General features: G+C 36.7%; 1 non-coding gene across 1 annotated transcript in view; it reads left to right on the top strand.

Moving 5' to 3' along the window:
- Window positions 1–14551, top strand: part of LOC114214759 (uncharacterized) — a 720582-nt gene that overhangs the window by 237370 nt on the left and 468661 nt on the right. The gene's annotated exons all lie outside the window — the stretch shown is intronic.

The raw sequence follows: 14551 nt of genomic DNA, 5'->3' as shown, positions 1-14551 counted from the left end.
TCTTTATTTCTAGAGCCACTTACAATACCTGGCATATAGTGTGTGTTCAACATATGTTTGTTTAATAAATGAACTCTATTGTAAAAAGGCTCATTGTCACCCTAGAGTTAGTTACACACTGGGTCAAGTCAAACCTCTTCCTTGTTCCTCCACATTTAAGAGCAAGCGTTTATATAGGCTGTTCCCAACAAACAAACAGGTTGTGTTAAAAAATTTAGACAGTTTAGTCATTTGGAAGCAAGAATGCATCTCTCATTCATACATTTATTACCAGTATGGATTCAGTATGCATTCTGGCCCGGGCACTATTCTAGCTCTTGGGAAACAGTGGTGAACAAGAAACAAAGTCCCTGTTTCCACTAGCTCTTAGAACAGTGCCCAACACATAGTGAATGCTCAATAATTGCTCACTGCTATTTTTAAAGATTGACTCTACTCTTTTCACGGGTGTTTATTCAGAGTGCTAAGCCTCTGTATTAAGTTATGCTCAGCTTATGCTAGTTTAGGTATATTCTTACTTTATTTCATTAATCTTCTCTGGACACCCACTTTCAAAAGGGAAGGATCTTGCTCTTTATTTATTTATTTTATTTTATTTTTTTTGCTGTTTGGTCTTGGCAAGTTATGGGTCCTTCCATGTGATTCTCACCGGAAAATAATGAAGATGTGATAATATTCTAATTCACATGGAGAACACAGCAGAACTTAGTAAATTAATGTTTGCATAGTGCTTAGAAATCTGAGGCTAAATTTGCTAAGAGAAATGTACAGAACTATTATTGCCACTAAAATTATGATAGACATTTTTTCCTCTACCAAAAAATACCTTAGTTAATTGGTGTTTGTATTTTAAAAGTTGAATGCCACCTTAAAGAAAATGTTCAATGTGTATCTAAAGGAGAACAAATAAAGATCATGTCATTTCATTATTATGTGATATAAAAAATTTCTAAGGAATCACTAGTTTGGAGTAAGTAAATGGTATTCTCCAGTCTGGACAGATGGATGATTGCTTCTTTTAACATAAATGACAGGTGGCAGCTCTGGTGAAATGGTTTCCAAAGGTCTTCTGATTTTCGCCTCTCTTCTTTAGTTGTTGTTGGCTTAGAGTAAGTAGCAATCCACTCCAATTCCAACAGTAGGGAGGGCTTTGGTTTGGTTTGGGGTTTTTTGGTGTGTGTGTGTGTGTGTGTTTGTGTGTGTGTGTGTGTGTGTGTGTCTTGTCAGCTCTTTGGTTAACTCCATTCATTCAGTGGTCTAGCTAAAATGGCAGACTGTAAATGTCACACAGCAACAGACTGTGATTTTAAACCAGGTCTGAGCACACTCTTCCCAGAATAGTGATTCTTGCATGTTGACCTCATACATTATCTAGACTGTGAAGGGTCATTGTATGTGATACTCTCTCATCAGGAGATGAAATGAGTTTAAATTGTAAAATTTAAATCTAAGATTTTAGCTGTAAATTTTATTTATTTGACAAATATATAGTGACTACCTACCATATATATCAGGCACAGTTCTTAGCACTAGTGATACCACAGGGAATAAGACAAAGTCTGGCTCACTAAGCTTATATTTTAGTAGGGTAAGACAGATAATAAGCAGATAAATAGGTAATTTCAGGAAAGACAAATACTATGAAGAAAACAAAGCATGGTAGGGTAGGGTGGGGGTAGCAAGCTCTTTTAGATATTATGTTTGGTATAGGTCTCCTGAAAAGGTAATATTTTAATAGAGACCAGAATAAAGAAAGAGGGTGAACATGCCAAACTCTGGAGAAAAAACATTCCAGGCATAAGTAAGATGAAGTTCTCAGGGCCTGAGGTGGGACTTAGTTTGGTGTGTCCCAGGAAAAGAAGAAAAGCTTTACGAACTTTGACAATCTTTAAAATCCTAAAGAACCAGGTAGAAACTGACCCCCCCATATGATGCACACTTAATTTTCCTTATACAACTTATAGGGCTGGAGGACATTAAAAGGCATCCTTGCAGTGTGAGTTTCAGTCTTCGATTTTAAGGTGTCATCATGCTACTTTTGATTTTAGAAAAACCGTGGAAGGACTGAATGCCTTCAGTCAAGTGGCACAGGAGTAACTCCTCTGATAAGACCTGAAGTTTATTCCTCTGAAAGTGCTTTGGAAAAGAATGCCACGAGACAGTTAATACATCTCTTACACCGGTGGGATTAACCCTGCGTCACCGGTGTGGGAGATGCAGGGTGACCACAGGGTGAAATAAATGAATGCACAGCACTGTAGGTGCTTCTTTATTTTTTAGCCTTTCTCAACTTAGAAGACATCTACCTTCACAGGCACCTATAAGCACCTCCTGCCCATTAACTGATGCATGAATATGAGGAACGTCTGTTGTAATGTTGTAATCTGTAATGTTGTTCTGCCTCAGGAAACCTCTGAGTGTTCTGAAAATACTGACATTCCTTATAATATGGCAACATTTCTTAAAAAGTTTTATGAAAATAGAAGAAAATGGAATTTTGACACACTTGGATTTGCTGTCTCCTCAATGGAGGCCTATGGCAAATCATGTTGTGAAACATAGTCACATCCTCACTTTGTCATACAATTTCATAATTGTATATTAGGTATTCTCAGTGATAGACATCCGTGGAAACAGATTTTCTCTAGTACCTTCTATGGTATTGGAGCATGAAAGGCAGGTTAGTCCCTTGTCCTGTTTTGTCTGTTAAAGATTGTTTAAAGCCTCAGACTTGAATCTAGATATGTAGAACAGCAAGGGGCTGACGTCATTGGTGGCCCTGTAGTTGTGAAGTGCAGTTTGAACCTTTGCTTTCTCGAACTCCACTGTAGTTTACCCTGTGTCTTTACAAAAGTAATTGAAAAAAAGTAGTTCTTCACTGGCTATTGCAGTCTTTCATAAAAGACTACTTTGCTAGGGTGTATCACAGACTGCGGTGTGGAGTATTAGAGGCCAGTATAGGAGTGTTTGGAAATAGCTTGATACCTGAAGGATAGCTGTAGACTCCAAGGGAAAAAAAAGAATGCCATAAGAATTCACCCAAAATTCCCCTCTAAATCAGTGCTTTGTATAGTAAAAGCACATAGATTCTGAAACAAAAATATTATTTCCTTACTCAAAGTTTAATACCACCTCTCCCAAATTAGAGAAGAGAGGGTAGGGGGCTAAAAGGGGGAAGGAAAGAAGGAACGAAGGGGAAGGGAGGGACAGAGGGAAGAAAAGAGCGGAACGTAAAAAGGGGGAAAGAGGAAGAATGCTTCTCTTGGCATGTAAAATGTTTCTATTGAATTCTTCAGACATATTCTGTGCTTTTTTTTTAAATATTGTTTTGTCATTATAAAACCTTGAAAGTTTAAAGTTGACTAGTATACTGTAAGAAGCATTAAGTAAATGCAATTTCTATTTTTAATAACGATAGCTCAGATTTCATGTGAGCTCACACCAGCCCTCCAGTGTAATTAAGTTTATGGCTTTCTTAGGCACTTTCAAATATCCACAATGTGTAGTTAACGGTATTGTTTTTTTAGATAAGTATTAGGACACCGCAACAGTGATGCCGTAGTGGCTGGTATCTATAGTAAAGTAGATGCAACCTGGTAATGGAAATTACAACACTTTCTGTTGTAATTTGTCTAAAAAGGTTCATGACAGAGAAGTCTGTTTTAGCCGAATTTCCAAAGTGATGAAGGGCTGATGTGTTTGAATGAGGGAAAGGGGTGTGAGGCAAAGACTGTACTTTGAGGCCGCAGGCTGTCTGCATAGCACAGGTATTCCCAGAGGGCTCAAACGTAACTTTATGGTAGGGACTCAGTACAAGACAGACGTTAGACTAGTAGCTCCTAAAACAAATATGATGTCCCATGATTTCTTTTAACATCAGAAGAAGAAGAAAAAAACACACAAGTTGAAACTGCAGGTGCTCCCTTTTTATTGCACTATGTAAAGAGAAAATGTAAAATGGACAAGCTTTCGACAATCATGTTCTCTTCATCAAGCTGTTATTGTTATTTTAGTGAGTCCACTAAAAAGAATTATCTAGAGCTTCTTGTTTTTACTTCTTTGTGTACTTGATGAATATGATTACCATTTTTACCTCATGTATTTAAACCCCTCTGCCATAATCCCATATTCTGCCTAAAAGCCATGTCTCTGGGAGCTTTCCCTCCTTCCTTGCAATAGTTTTTAGGGATATGACTGCATTTAAGCAGGTGCACTAAATGCATTTTTGGCGATTTTCACTGTTGTATGCAAGTGCAAAACGTCTGACATAATTAAGCTGAGATTAATAGAGACTATTAGTAAAATAAGCTTGTTTTATGAATGAAGACCTCACACTCATTCAACATAGCCTTTCTCTGACAAATGCACTGCATTCACTTATGTAGCACAGAATTGTATGCCTGGAAAGTGAATAAACATTTGTCAGGCTACCTTCCAGAGTTTTCCATTAACCATCTTCTAATTCCCTTCTTGTGGTCTGCAAAGGGAATCCGATTTTATTTTTAAATGGAACAAAATGATTGGCCTAGCATCACAAAGGCCAGTGATTGTCAGAATCACAAGAAATCTTTAGTTAATTTTGGTCCTGAATTGTTCCTAGTCCTGTGTTTCTCTCACTTTAGAATTTAAAGCATCCTATTCAAAATGGCCACCATACAGAGGAGGAGGGAGCAAAGGAAAATATAAAGAACAGTGGCAACTGAGTTGATGCTGTATAAATAAGCACATTTGCTGTGTCTCTGTTCTGCAGTCTTTATGTCCCACTGATGAGAGAACTGGTTTGAGATGTAAATTGCTTCCCTTTGATTGAACCAAGGAGGAGATGTCATGTAACTCATCTCATCAGCATAGAGCATTGTGCGCCTTTGGTGAATTATAGGATAACAGAGCTAGGAAGAATTCCTTAACCTTTCTCAGCAGCCCTGTTCCAGTGTTTAATAACCACCAAAGGGAAGTACTTCCCTTCAGTTCACCTGCCTACCTTCTGTGGTTTGAGCTCATTTCTTCTGTTCCTGTCCTTAAATATTTTGTAAAGGATCACCAGAAAGTACCACTGTTTTAACTTGTCATGCATATACTGTAAATTAAAATATAAAGTTGTAGGGAGGCTTTTTTTTTTTTGGTCTGCTTATTTGTTTTAGGTAGAGAGCATTTAAAAGATCACTTTGGAAAATGAGAAAGGGAATGAAGAAATGACCCGAAAGCAGTATTTTCCACAGTATGTCTCACTTATCGAGCTTCAGATAAACCTGGAGGGGCAGCTCTCCGTGAAACTGAGAAGGGAGGAGGGGGTAGTAGTAGGCATGGAAACGGGTAGGAGCTCCCCGTGATATCCATGAGATTGTGTGCTATGTGAGCAAATAATTACTAAATTAATTTAAAACAAAAGAATTGGAAATAGGCCTGCAATCAGTCTAGCCTGATATCTCAACAAACCAGGGACTCTGTGTATGTATACACACACACACACACACACACACACACACACACATATGAAATTCAGGGCAGATATCACAACCCTATCATGACAGCACGGCCTTTTCTTCCTCCCCTTCTATTAAATCTACATTTTGAAGGTGGATGGTGCTGACTCATAAATTAAATTGGAGTAATACATACAGTGTATATATATTTCTGTCACTTTGTCTCAAATTAAACACGAACCTTCTCCCCTGACAAGATGATAGAAAAGTTAATTGCTCGCCCTGGCTTTAAATTGGAATTTGAATTTGCAAAATGCTAAAGGTTTATGAGATCTAAATCATGAGGAGCTTAAATTACATTCCTGTGATAAAATATTAATAAATCAATTAAAACATAAGCCGAGTATAATATTACTTTTTTTTTGGAGGAACCTTGAACACAATAATTCATTAGGGTGTAGTGCAGTAACAATTATTGTATCTTTTTTTAATTTTCTTTTTATTAGTTTTTTTTGATAAATACATCATCAGATAACATTCCACATGGTGGATTATCATTACCCCAACGCGGCATCCAGAAATTCTGTTGCACCCCTAAATAAGAGCTCACAACCTAAATTATCTGCTGTTACTTATCCTTGTTAGCATCAGCTGCTTCTTTTACTGAAGGGGTATTTTCCTCTTGGGAACATCTGTTCAATGCCAACTCTGCCATTTTGTGGTTTCTGAGTCTCTCTTCTAAAAATGGGCATAATCATGATAATACTACCTCAGAACTGGCATGAGGATCAGATTAGCTAATGTGGAAACCATTTGTAGGTGGTAAAGCACCATCAAATGTTAATTATTACTATTATAAATTGGGGAATTTTTACCTCTAGAAGGGCTCTTAGACATCACTTAATAACCACCTCCCTCATTTTAAATATGAAGGATCAGAGGTCCAGAGAGGTTAATCTACTTCTCTGAGGTCACGCAGCCAGATAGTGAAACTGCTGAAACTAAAATCAGGACTCCTAAATCCCAACTCAGGGTGTTTTCCACTCTCTACCCTATGCTACCCTACAAAAATTCTAGGAGGTCACATTAAGTTTGGTATGTTATTACTCTCCACATTGGTTTCCTTTTGAAGCTGGGTTTTTTAAATTGACTAAACATTAATAATTCTAGGAGTAATTTTCAGAGGGAGTCAGTGGCACAGACACGTTTCCCCACAGCTGTCAGGAAGGGGTTCATTTGGCTAAGGAGAAACCGCCTTGTCCTGCTGCTCCCCAAATGAAGACTCAGCGGTGTGTCTTCCTCTCCTACAGGTTCTGGAGGAAGCCTCAGAAGAGATAAGATAGTGGCCTTTCTTTTTAAATATTTCTCCCATGTAATGATGGATGAGGATTCACCCACAACCAATCCTATCTCCCTTACCTTCTTCCTGCTCTCTGGCCCTGGGCCTGTGGTTTTCCTGCTCCCCTTCCAAACCCCGAGTCCCGAGAATCACTGGGATTTGTTTTTTTTTTTTTTTTACTTATTTTGAAAATAAAGAGAACCACCTCTTTAATACCGAACAGATCTTTGCCAAATAATAATACTTGGAAGTGAATCTGTTTCTTCCTCCAATGCTAAGGGAACCCTAGCTCGACAGGGTATCAGCAGATCATAGAATAGGAGACTGAGTGCGACTCCTGTTTCTCCTGGTGGCCTGGGATGTGATATCTGACACGTTTTCATCGTTCCATCTTTGTCTCCTCTTCTTGCCAATAGTAATAACAAGATCAATCTATACTAGTGTGTTGAAGACCTCCATTAAATGTTTATGAAATGCTTGCAGAATGACAAAGGATTATATAGTTGCTATATAATAATATTCTGTGATCTTCGAGGAATGAAAAGGAATGAGCTCAGAGTGGATAAATTCTGTGGAATCAAGAACATTCACATGTATAAGCATTACCTAATAGTGGTATAGTTTTTACAGGATATCCACTGCATTGTGAACAGAGACAATATGGTCTATGTCCTGAAGGTTAAAATTAGGATGTGTTATTTTATAAGAGAAAGAAAAGTTAATGAAGACAAAAAGATGTTAATTGAAACAGAAACTTTGAGAACTATAAAATTAGTCAAGGACATCAACAGAAAGTAGATCATAAGGAAAAGTAGATTCTATGGAGCCATTTAGAAAAAAGTGAAATGGTTCATGGAATAGAAAAGCTATCGATCAAAGCATTGCAATAGATCAGTTGTCAAGTGTCATGAAATCTCAAGAACATAGAAATAAGCAAAATAGGCTTTTAAGAAAGTAAATGAGATTTGGTAAATTCCAAAAACTTTATGTATTAGATAGCCCTTCAGGGAATTCCTGATTTTAAAATCTGTTTATGGAGCCCAAACTATGTAGCAGAACTTATGTAGATCTGATCTAATTTTTCTCATAACAATACAAAAAACGTTCATTTTTATGGATGAGGAAACAGATTCAGGGATGTTAACTGATGAGCACGAGGACGGAACACCAGGATTCAAACCATGTCTGTCTGACTCCAAAGCTTCATTCTCTTGTTATTACTCAGTATTATCTTTCAGGGCAGATTTAAGTCAATGAAAAATACAAAGAAATAAACAAACAAGAACTATATAAATGTACTGGGGAAAAGGAAGCAGCAAGAGAAAAAGTGTTGTTTCTGGAGGCAGACTAACAGAAAGCAGTGAGAAGTGAAATGGTAGTTTAGAGTTTAGCTGAACAATCAGAAAAAGTGCACAAAAAGATCACAAAATCATATGTTGTGTCGGGTAAACTGCCCTGTGTATCTGTATTATCTTTGACAGTATTGTAAGTCCTTATTTTTATCTGGATCATCTTTTATTATTAAGTCCCTTGTACATTTCTGGTTGTTTATTAGTTTATAAAGCATTTTGATATATGCTATTTCATTTGCCACTCACAGAAAACCTATATGGTAGGAAAAGAAGGACTGCAATACCCATTTTACAGATGGGAAAACTGAGACTTGGGTAGCTTAAGTAATTTGCCAAAATTTTATTTTCCACAGTGCTTAGAAGTCCAGTGTACTTATTCCAGTATACTTTCACTCTATCATTTCTTTGTTTTAAAAAATAGGAAATAATTATAAAGATTTACACCTATGTTTAAAAGGAAGCTGTTCAGTCAACTTACTTTCTCCTGTTGTTCTTCTATTATAGAAAGAAAAGGAAAAGTGCAGTAGCAAAGTCAAGAGATTAAAGCAACTCAAACAACTTTACAACTTGCCCACATGAGATAATGGTACAGCTACAAATTGGGGTCCTCTACTTCCTTCCTATATCTACCATATTACTTCTCATTCTACAACCATAGCTTCATTTCATAGCCTCATCTGGAAGCCCAAAGTTTAGCATAGGGTTTAAATGCAAATATGCCTATGAAGGGAGACATGCAATGGTCAACTAATTTGAATACTGTAGTTGACACCTTACAGTGGATTAGCCCAGTTTGGGGGTCAGGGATGGCCAAGTACTTAATTGAGGAAAGGGTTAGAGAGGAGATAATAAGTGAAGTCTGTGAAGTCCTACTTTTGTCAATTAAAAGGACATATACATAAAAAAATGCAATCCCATTTTATATCTCTTGTGCAAAATGCAAACAATCAAACAAAGAAAAACAACACACATAAAAAGCCTCTTCATTTTTTAATTTTTTTTAAAGATTTTATTTATTTATTTGAGATAGAGAGAGAGAACAAGTAGGCAGAGGGAGGGGGAGAAGCAGGCTCCCCCCTGAGCAGGGAGCCCGATGCGGGACTCGATCTCAGGACCCTGGGATCATGACCTGAGCCGAAGGCAGCCGCTTAACCAGCTGAGCCACCCAGGCGCCCCAAAGCCTCTTCCTTTAGAAGCAGGCACAATCCCATATCACAAACCATGGAATACTATGAAATTTAGACTAGGTCAAGGAGGGGATGGTGAGAGTAAATTAAACACACGCAGAAGGCAGAACCTCCAAAAATAAATGGAATGACCTCAGGGGACACACGCTACAATTACTTACATGGAACAGGAAAGTTTGAGGCCACAGGTGGTCTGTGGAAGCATCCACGAGCCTTATTCTACAGCAGAGGTTAATAGAGAAGGTGGCAGTGAATGAAAAATGACAGCTTGCCACATGTACCAGAATTGGCATATGAGGGTGGGAAGGTGGGGAGAAGAAACCACTTCAACTTTGCCCTGTTGATCACATTCAGGAGAAGAAAAGGAAACACTAAATCATGACCCATAAAATGTGTAATATGCAGGACTTCATGAAAATCCTTTTGGGCTACTGTTAACCCAAGTGGGAAAATCCGTGAGCAGAGGCATATCCCTTGAGCAATGCACACAGTGGAGTTCGTGAGAAAGCTATGTTCTAAGAAAGACATCACCAAAATGAAACTTCCTACTGCTGCAATTCACTCCCCCAGCCTCTCTTATTCAGCAAATAGCTGATCAAATTGACTGAAAATTGAGAAATAACCAAAAAGAAACCAGCATTGGACCCATGCTTACCTAATTATAAGACAAAAGTAACATTAGGAAAAGCAGATCAAGATATATATACTAGGAGAAGATTTATACCAGAAAATAATATATATTTTCCATAGTGGCAAAGAAATAGAAGAAATTGTAGCATTTTTAAAATAAGAAGTCTGGGTGTCTCAGTTAAGCGTCTGACTCTTGATTTCAGCTCAGGTCATGATCTCAGGGTTGTGAGATCGAGCCCCGAGATTCTCTCTCTTCCTCTGCCCCTTTCCCACCCCACTCTCCCTCTCCCCCCCCCACCAAAAAAAGAAGTCAAAGATTAGATATGTAGGGTCAAAGAGATAAGACAACAAAAAGAGAAATAAAATGAGCTGTGAGAGAACAGGAAAGAAATGGAAGAGAAAAATAAAAATAAAACTGTTTTAGGACAAAAAGCCTCATTAGATGCAGAAAGTAGAAGGAAAGAACTAACAATACCCCAGAATTGTGGGGAAAAAGTTAAAAAAATAAAGAATTTAAAAATAGTTTTAAAATGATGGGAGAAAGTGATAATTATGATTGGCAACTCTTATCTCAGATAAAAACATTATCTCCCTAATAAATCAGAGTTCCTGCAAATAGATAAGAAAAAGACCAACAATTCAAGAGGAAAACACACAGGATATCCAAATGGCTCTTAAACATATTAATAGATATTTAATTCATATATAATGAGAGAAAGAATAAAATATGCATGATAAGAAGTGCAAATTAGAACTACATCAAGATGCATTTTCATCTGTCAAAACGCCAAAAATAACTTCAAATTGAGGTAAATGTTATAATATCTACTAAAATAACAAGTACATATACTCTTTGACCTATCAGTTCTGCTTTTAAGAACTTATTCTACATGAGTAAAAGAATACATACACAAGATTATTCACTAGAGCATTGTTTCTTGTTGGAAATATTGGAAACAATGTGAATGTCAGTAGGTGACTAGATTAATTAACTATTGGATATCCATCCAATAAATATTACTTTAAGTGAAAATTCAAGATGTGGATCAGGGTATGGAGTGTAAATAGTATAAATCTTAATGATATAGAAATAATAACATGGCAGAACCTGAGACCTTTGAAAGGTAAAGAGGGGGTAGGAGGAAGAAAGTGTGCACTGAATGCCTGTGTTTCATGGCAGGGAATGAGGGGTCAATACTGTCTAGAGCTGGCAAACTATAGAACCTAGAGATGTTGATGTGTTATCTAAAGCTATGAGGATGGCCACATGAAGAATTAAAAGTAAAAATTCAACCCAGGGCTGGTGGTGAAGAGGAAGGAGAGAGTGGAGGGCCAAAGGAAGTGTAGTGGAGTATTTTCATAATTTTCTAGAGAATCCGAAGTTGCATTCTAAAGTCATCAAATCAAAAATAGGACTTTACTTCCCTTCTTAAATGCATAAAGTTAACCATTAGAACAGTGTACTCGAGTTGGTATCCGACTGTTGGAATGAGTATTACAAAGGTATCTCAACTCAGACCTACTGCATCTTAGGGTGGAGAGGAATGAGGCCTGGAATCTGTATTTTCAGTAAATCCTCTAGGTCTGAGAAACCCTGCAATAGAAGAATTAATCTACGAAACAATTGCCAAACCATTAGGAAGAGAACTCACAATAACAAAGCAAATCATTAGGAAAGAAATGAAGCAATTTTTTAAAATACTGTAAAACAGGATGACAGAATTAAGATCAAGCATATATTTTATAGCAATAAGCATAAGGCTAAAGTCATCTTTTAAAAAGATACAGTTTAGTTAAAAATGTACAGTTTATTATTAGGAAGTCTGTCACTACAATTAACATACCAATAGATCAAAAAAGAAAAAAAAATATATGGTGCCTAGAGGACATTTGAAAAAATTCAGGCCATATTCTATCACAATGTAATGAGTTAGAGATTGATATTGGAAAGAAAAATTTAAAATAATATCTTTGTAAAATTTAAACTTGTAAAATCCATTTTTGAATTAAAGAGAGGTTACAGAATTTACAGAAAATAAGCACATATGGAGATAGAGCAGTGTTCAGAGGAAAATCCGTAGCTTTAAGTACTTTCACATCATATTAATGATGTGAAAAAAGTAATTATTAATATATTAGCATTCTCAGGAAGTTGGTTAAAAGGAAAAAACAAATCTGCAAAGCAGAAATAAAGAATTGATAAAATAATATCAGAAATTAATGAATTAGGAAACTGAAGAGAGACACTAATCAAAGATTTGGATTTTTCAAAGAGAATAACAAAGCAATATCACATGGTTTAATTACTAAAGGAGAAAGCCCACAAATGCACAAAATTAGCAATACAGAAGGGGAAGTAACCATAGAAATGAGGAAATTAAAATAATTATAATGAATACTTTACAGATAAATTTGAAAATTTTAGGTACAATGGATGATTTCTAGGTAAATATAAATTGATCTAAGAGAAATAGAAATTTAGAAAGTTTCAGGGCTAGCACTAAATAAAATGTGCGTGTGTGTGTGTGTGTGTGTATTTGCTAAGCAAATCAATTTGTTAACTTTGTTAAGAGAATATTTTTCCTTCTTATCTCTTAAATGTGTCCTCAACTTTTTTCTATTAGCACTGAGTAGTCAAGAACAGACTCCTCTGGCATTTCTCTTCTTTCTCATGAGGGGACATTTTTTTCTCATTATTTGCTTAACTGAGTTGTGAGGAGCTGAGTAGAGGCACTCATAGTCTCTGTATCCTTCACTCAGGTTTCTTCTGCCTCAAAGGCCCGCCCGCTGACAGAGTTAGGACTGAGAGGATAATGAGAGAAACCTTGGTTTCTAGGTTTGGTTCTGCTACTCCTTGCAATGTTTGCATTCATTGCTCTATGTGTGTGTGTGGGGGGGGGGGGGGTTGTTTGTTTGTTTGGTTTTGTTTTTAATCTCTCAACTAAGGGATTTGGACTAGATTCCTGGTTCATATTCTTTTCCCAGAAAGCTGTATCTGTCCATAAAATTTGGGGGCTTCACAATCTTCCCAGATCTCCTCTTCATTCCTGGAGATTTTTTTTTTTTTTTTTTGAGACCTAGGTGAGAGCTATGGTTGTTGAAAGGATCCCATTCTCCTTTTACACAAACCCTCCCACACCCATAGGTGCTTCCTCCTTCCGCCAAAACAAACTATTGCACCAAAAAGAAAAGAAAAAATAACTTCATTTATGTACAGTCAGATATAAAGACATCTCTTTTGACTCCTGTGCATATATTTCCTCAACTCAAGATTAGGGCATACAAATCAGGCTGGTATGCCAGACATGCTCTGCCCATGGCAGGGCCAAGGAGAGGATTCTAGAGCCACGCACTAGACAGTTTTAAATTGCTTTATAAGCCTTGGGGACTGCACAGCTTTAAAGTGAACACAAACCTCAGATGGAATGATTATCATTGTGAAAAGCAGAACAAACATGGTGATTGCAGTTCAACTCTGGAGCTAGACCACTGTAGTTTACATTTCAGCCCCTTTATTTACTTACTGCAAGACCTCAGGCAAGTTACTTAACTTCTTTGTGCCTTAGGTTCCTCATCTGTAAAATGGAGAAAATAATGGTACCCACTTCATAGGTTTGTTGAGGGGGGCTGTTAAATAAGTACATACGTGTGAAGTTCTTAGAAGAGTGCCCTAGCACAGAGGACACTCTCGACAAGTGTGAACTATTATTAGTGTCTGCCTACCAGTTGTGAACCATCTCTTTTCACGTTTTGGTCATGGCCAATATAGCACCATTCCCTGTGTGAACCTGTGATGGGATCCATGGCTCTGCTATTATCTAGTAGTTATGAGCATTGTCATATGCAGGATGTTTTGGAAGAAACCTTTTAATTCCAGAATTACCTTCCTTAATTTGGGGTTGTTTCTTAAGCATCTCTGATCAGTAGAGGAAGCAGTTGAAGTAAACTAGGGATTAACTTCATTTTAAAAAGAGAATTATTTTTTCATACTTTCTCTGTTTTTGTAAAGTTTTATTTATTGTGTATGTGTATATAATCTATGACCCAAGGATAACTACTTTCTTGGGAAAACACAATAAAGTGAAAATATAAAATTATGTTTTTATTTAACTATATTCAGCATGTATTTTTTTGGAGCAGCATTTAAATTTGAGAGCTTATTATATAAGCATATAAATATGAACTGTCAATTAGAAAACAAAAACAAAAAAATTAATGTATACAGTTTCAAGTAAGACAGATAGTTTGCTATGTCTTTATCTGCTTTGGTAGAAAGCATTTGCTGATTTACTCCTGGTCATAGAGAAAGGAACAATTAAGTTTCAAAATATTGAACTAGCTTATATGGAGCCAGTTTTATCTCAAATTTATAAATAGTTGTATAGAAAAGAGTCACATAAGTATCAAAGGCTGCCTTGGTTGTATATAGAAGATAAAAGCCAAGGTTCTCACATGAAAAGAAATGTTGATTTATGCTGAATTTCAAAGGAAATGATTAGATTATCTATGTTGCCTAGTTATCACAATTGTCTCATCTGCTCTGACCTTAGTTTATTTTTTTAAAAAACACAGTTAGTGCTTTTCTGGGGAGCCAGATAGAGACTATCTCAATACTATCTC

Source organism: Eumetopias jubatus, unplaced genomic scaffold (genome assembly GCF_037043125.1).
Source record: "Eumetopias jubatus isolate StellerSeaLion01/CBP00866 unplaced genomic scaffold, mEumJub1_p1.0 scaffold_1, whole genome shotgun sequence".
Taxonomy (NCBI): domain Eukaryota; kingdom Metazoa; phylum Chordata; class Mammalia; order Carnivora; family Otariidae; genus Eumetopias; species Eumetopias jubatus.
This window is presented reverse-complemented; position numbering and strand designations above follow the sequence as displayed.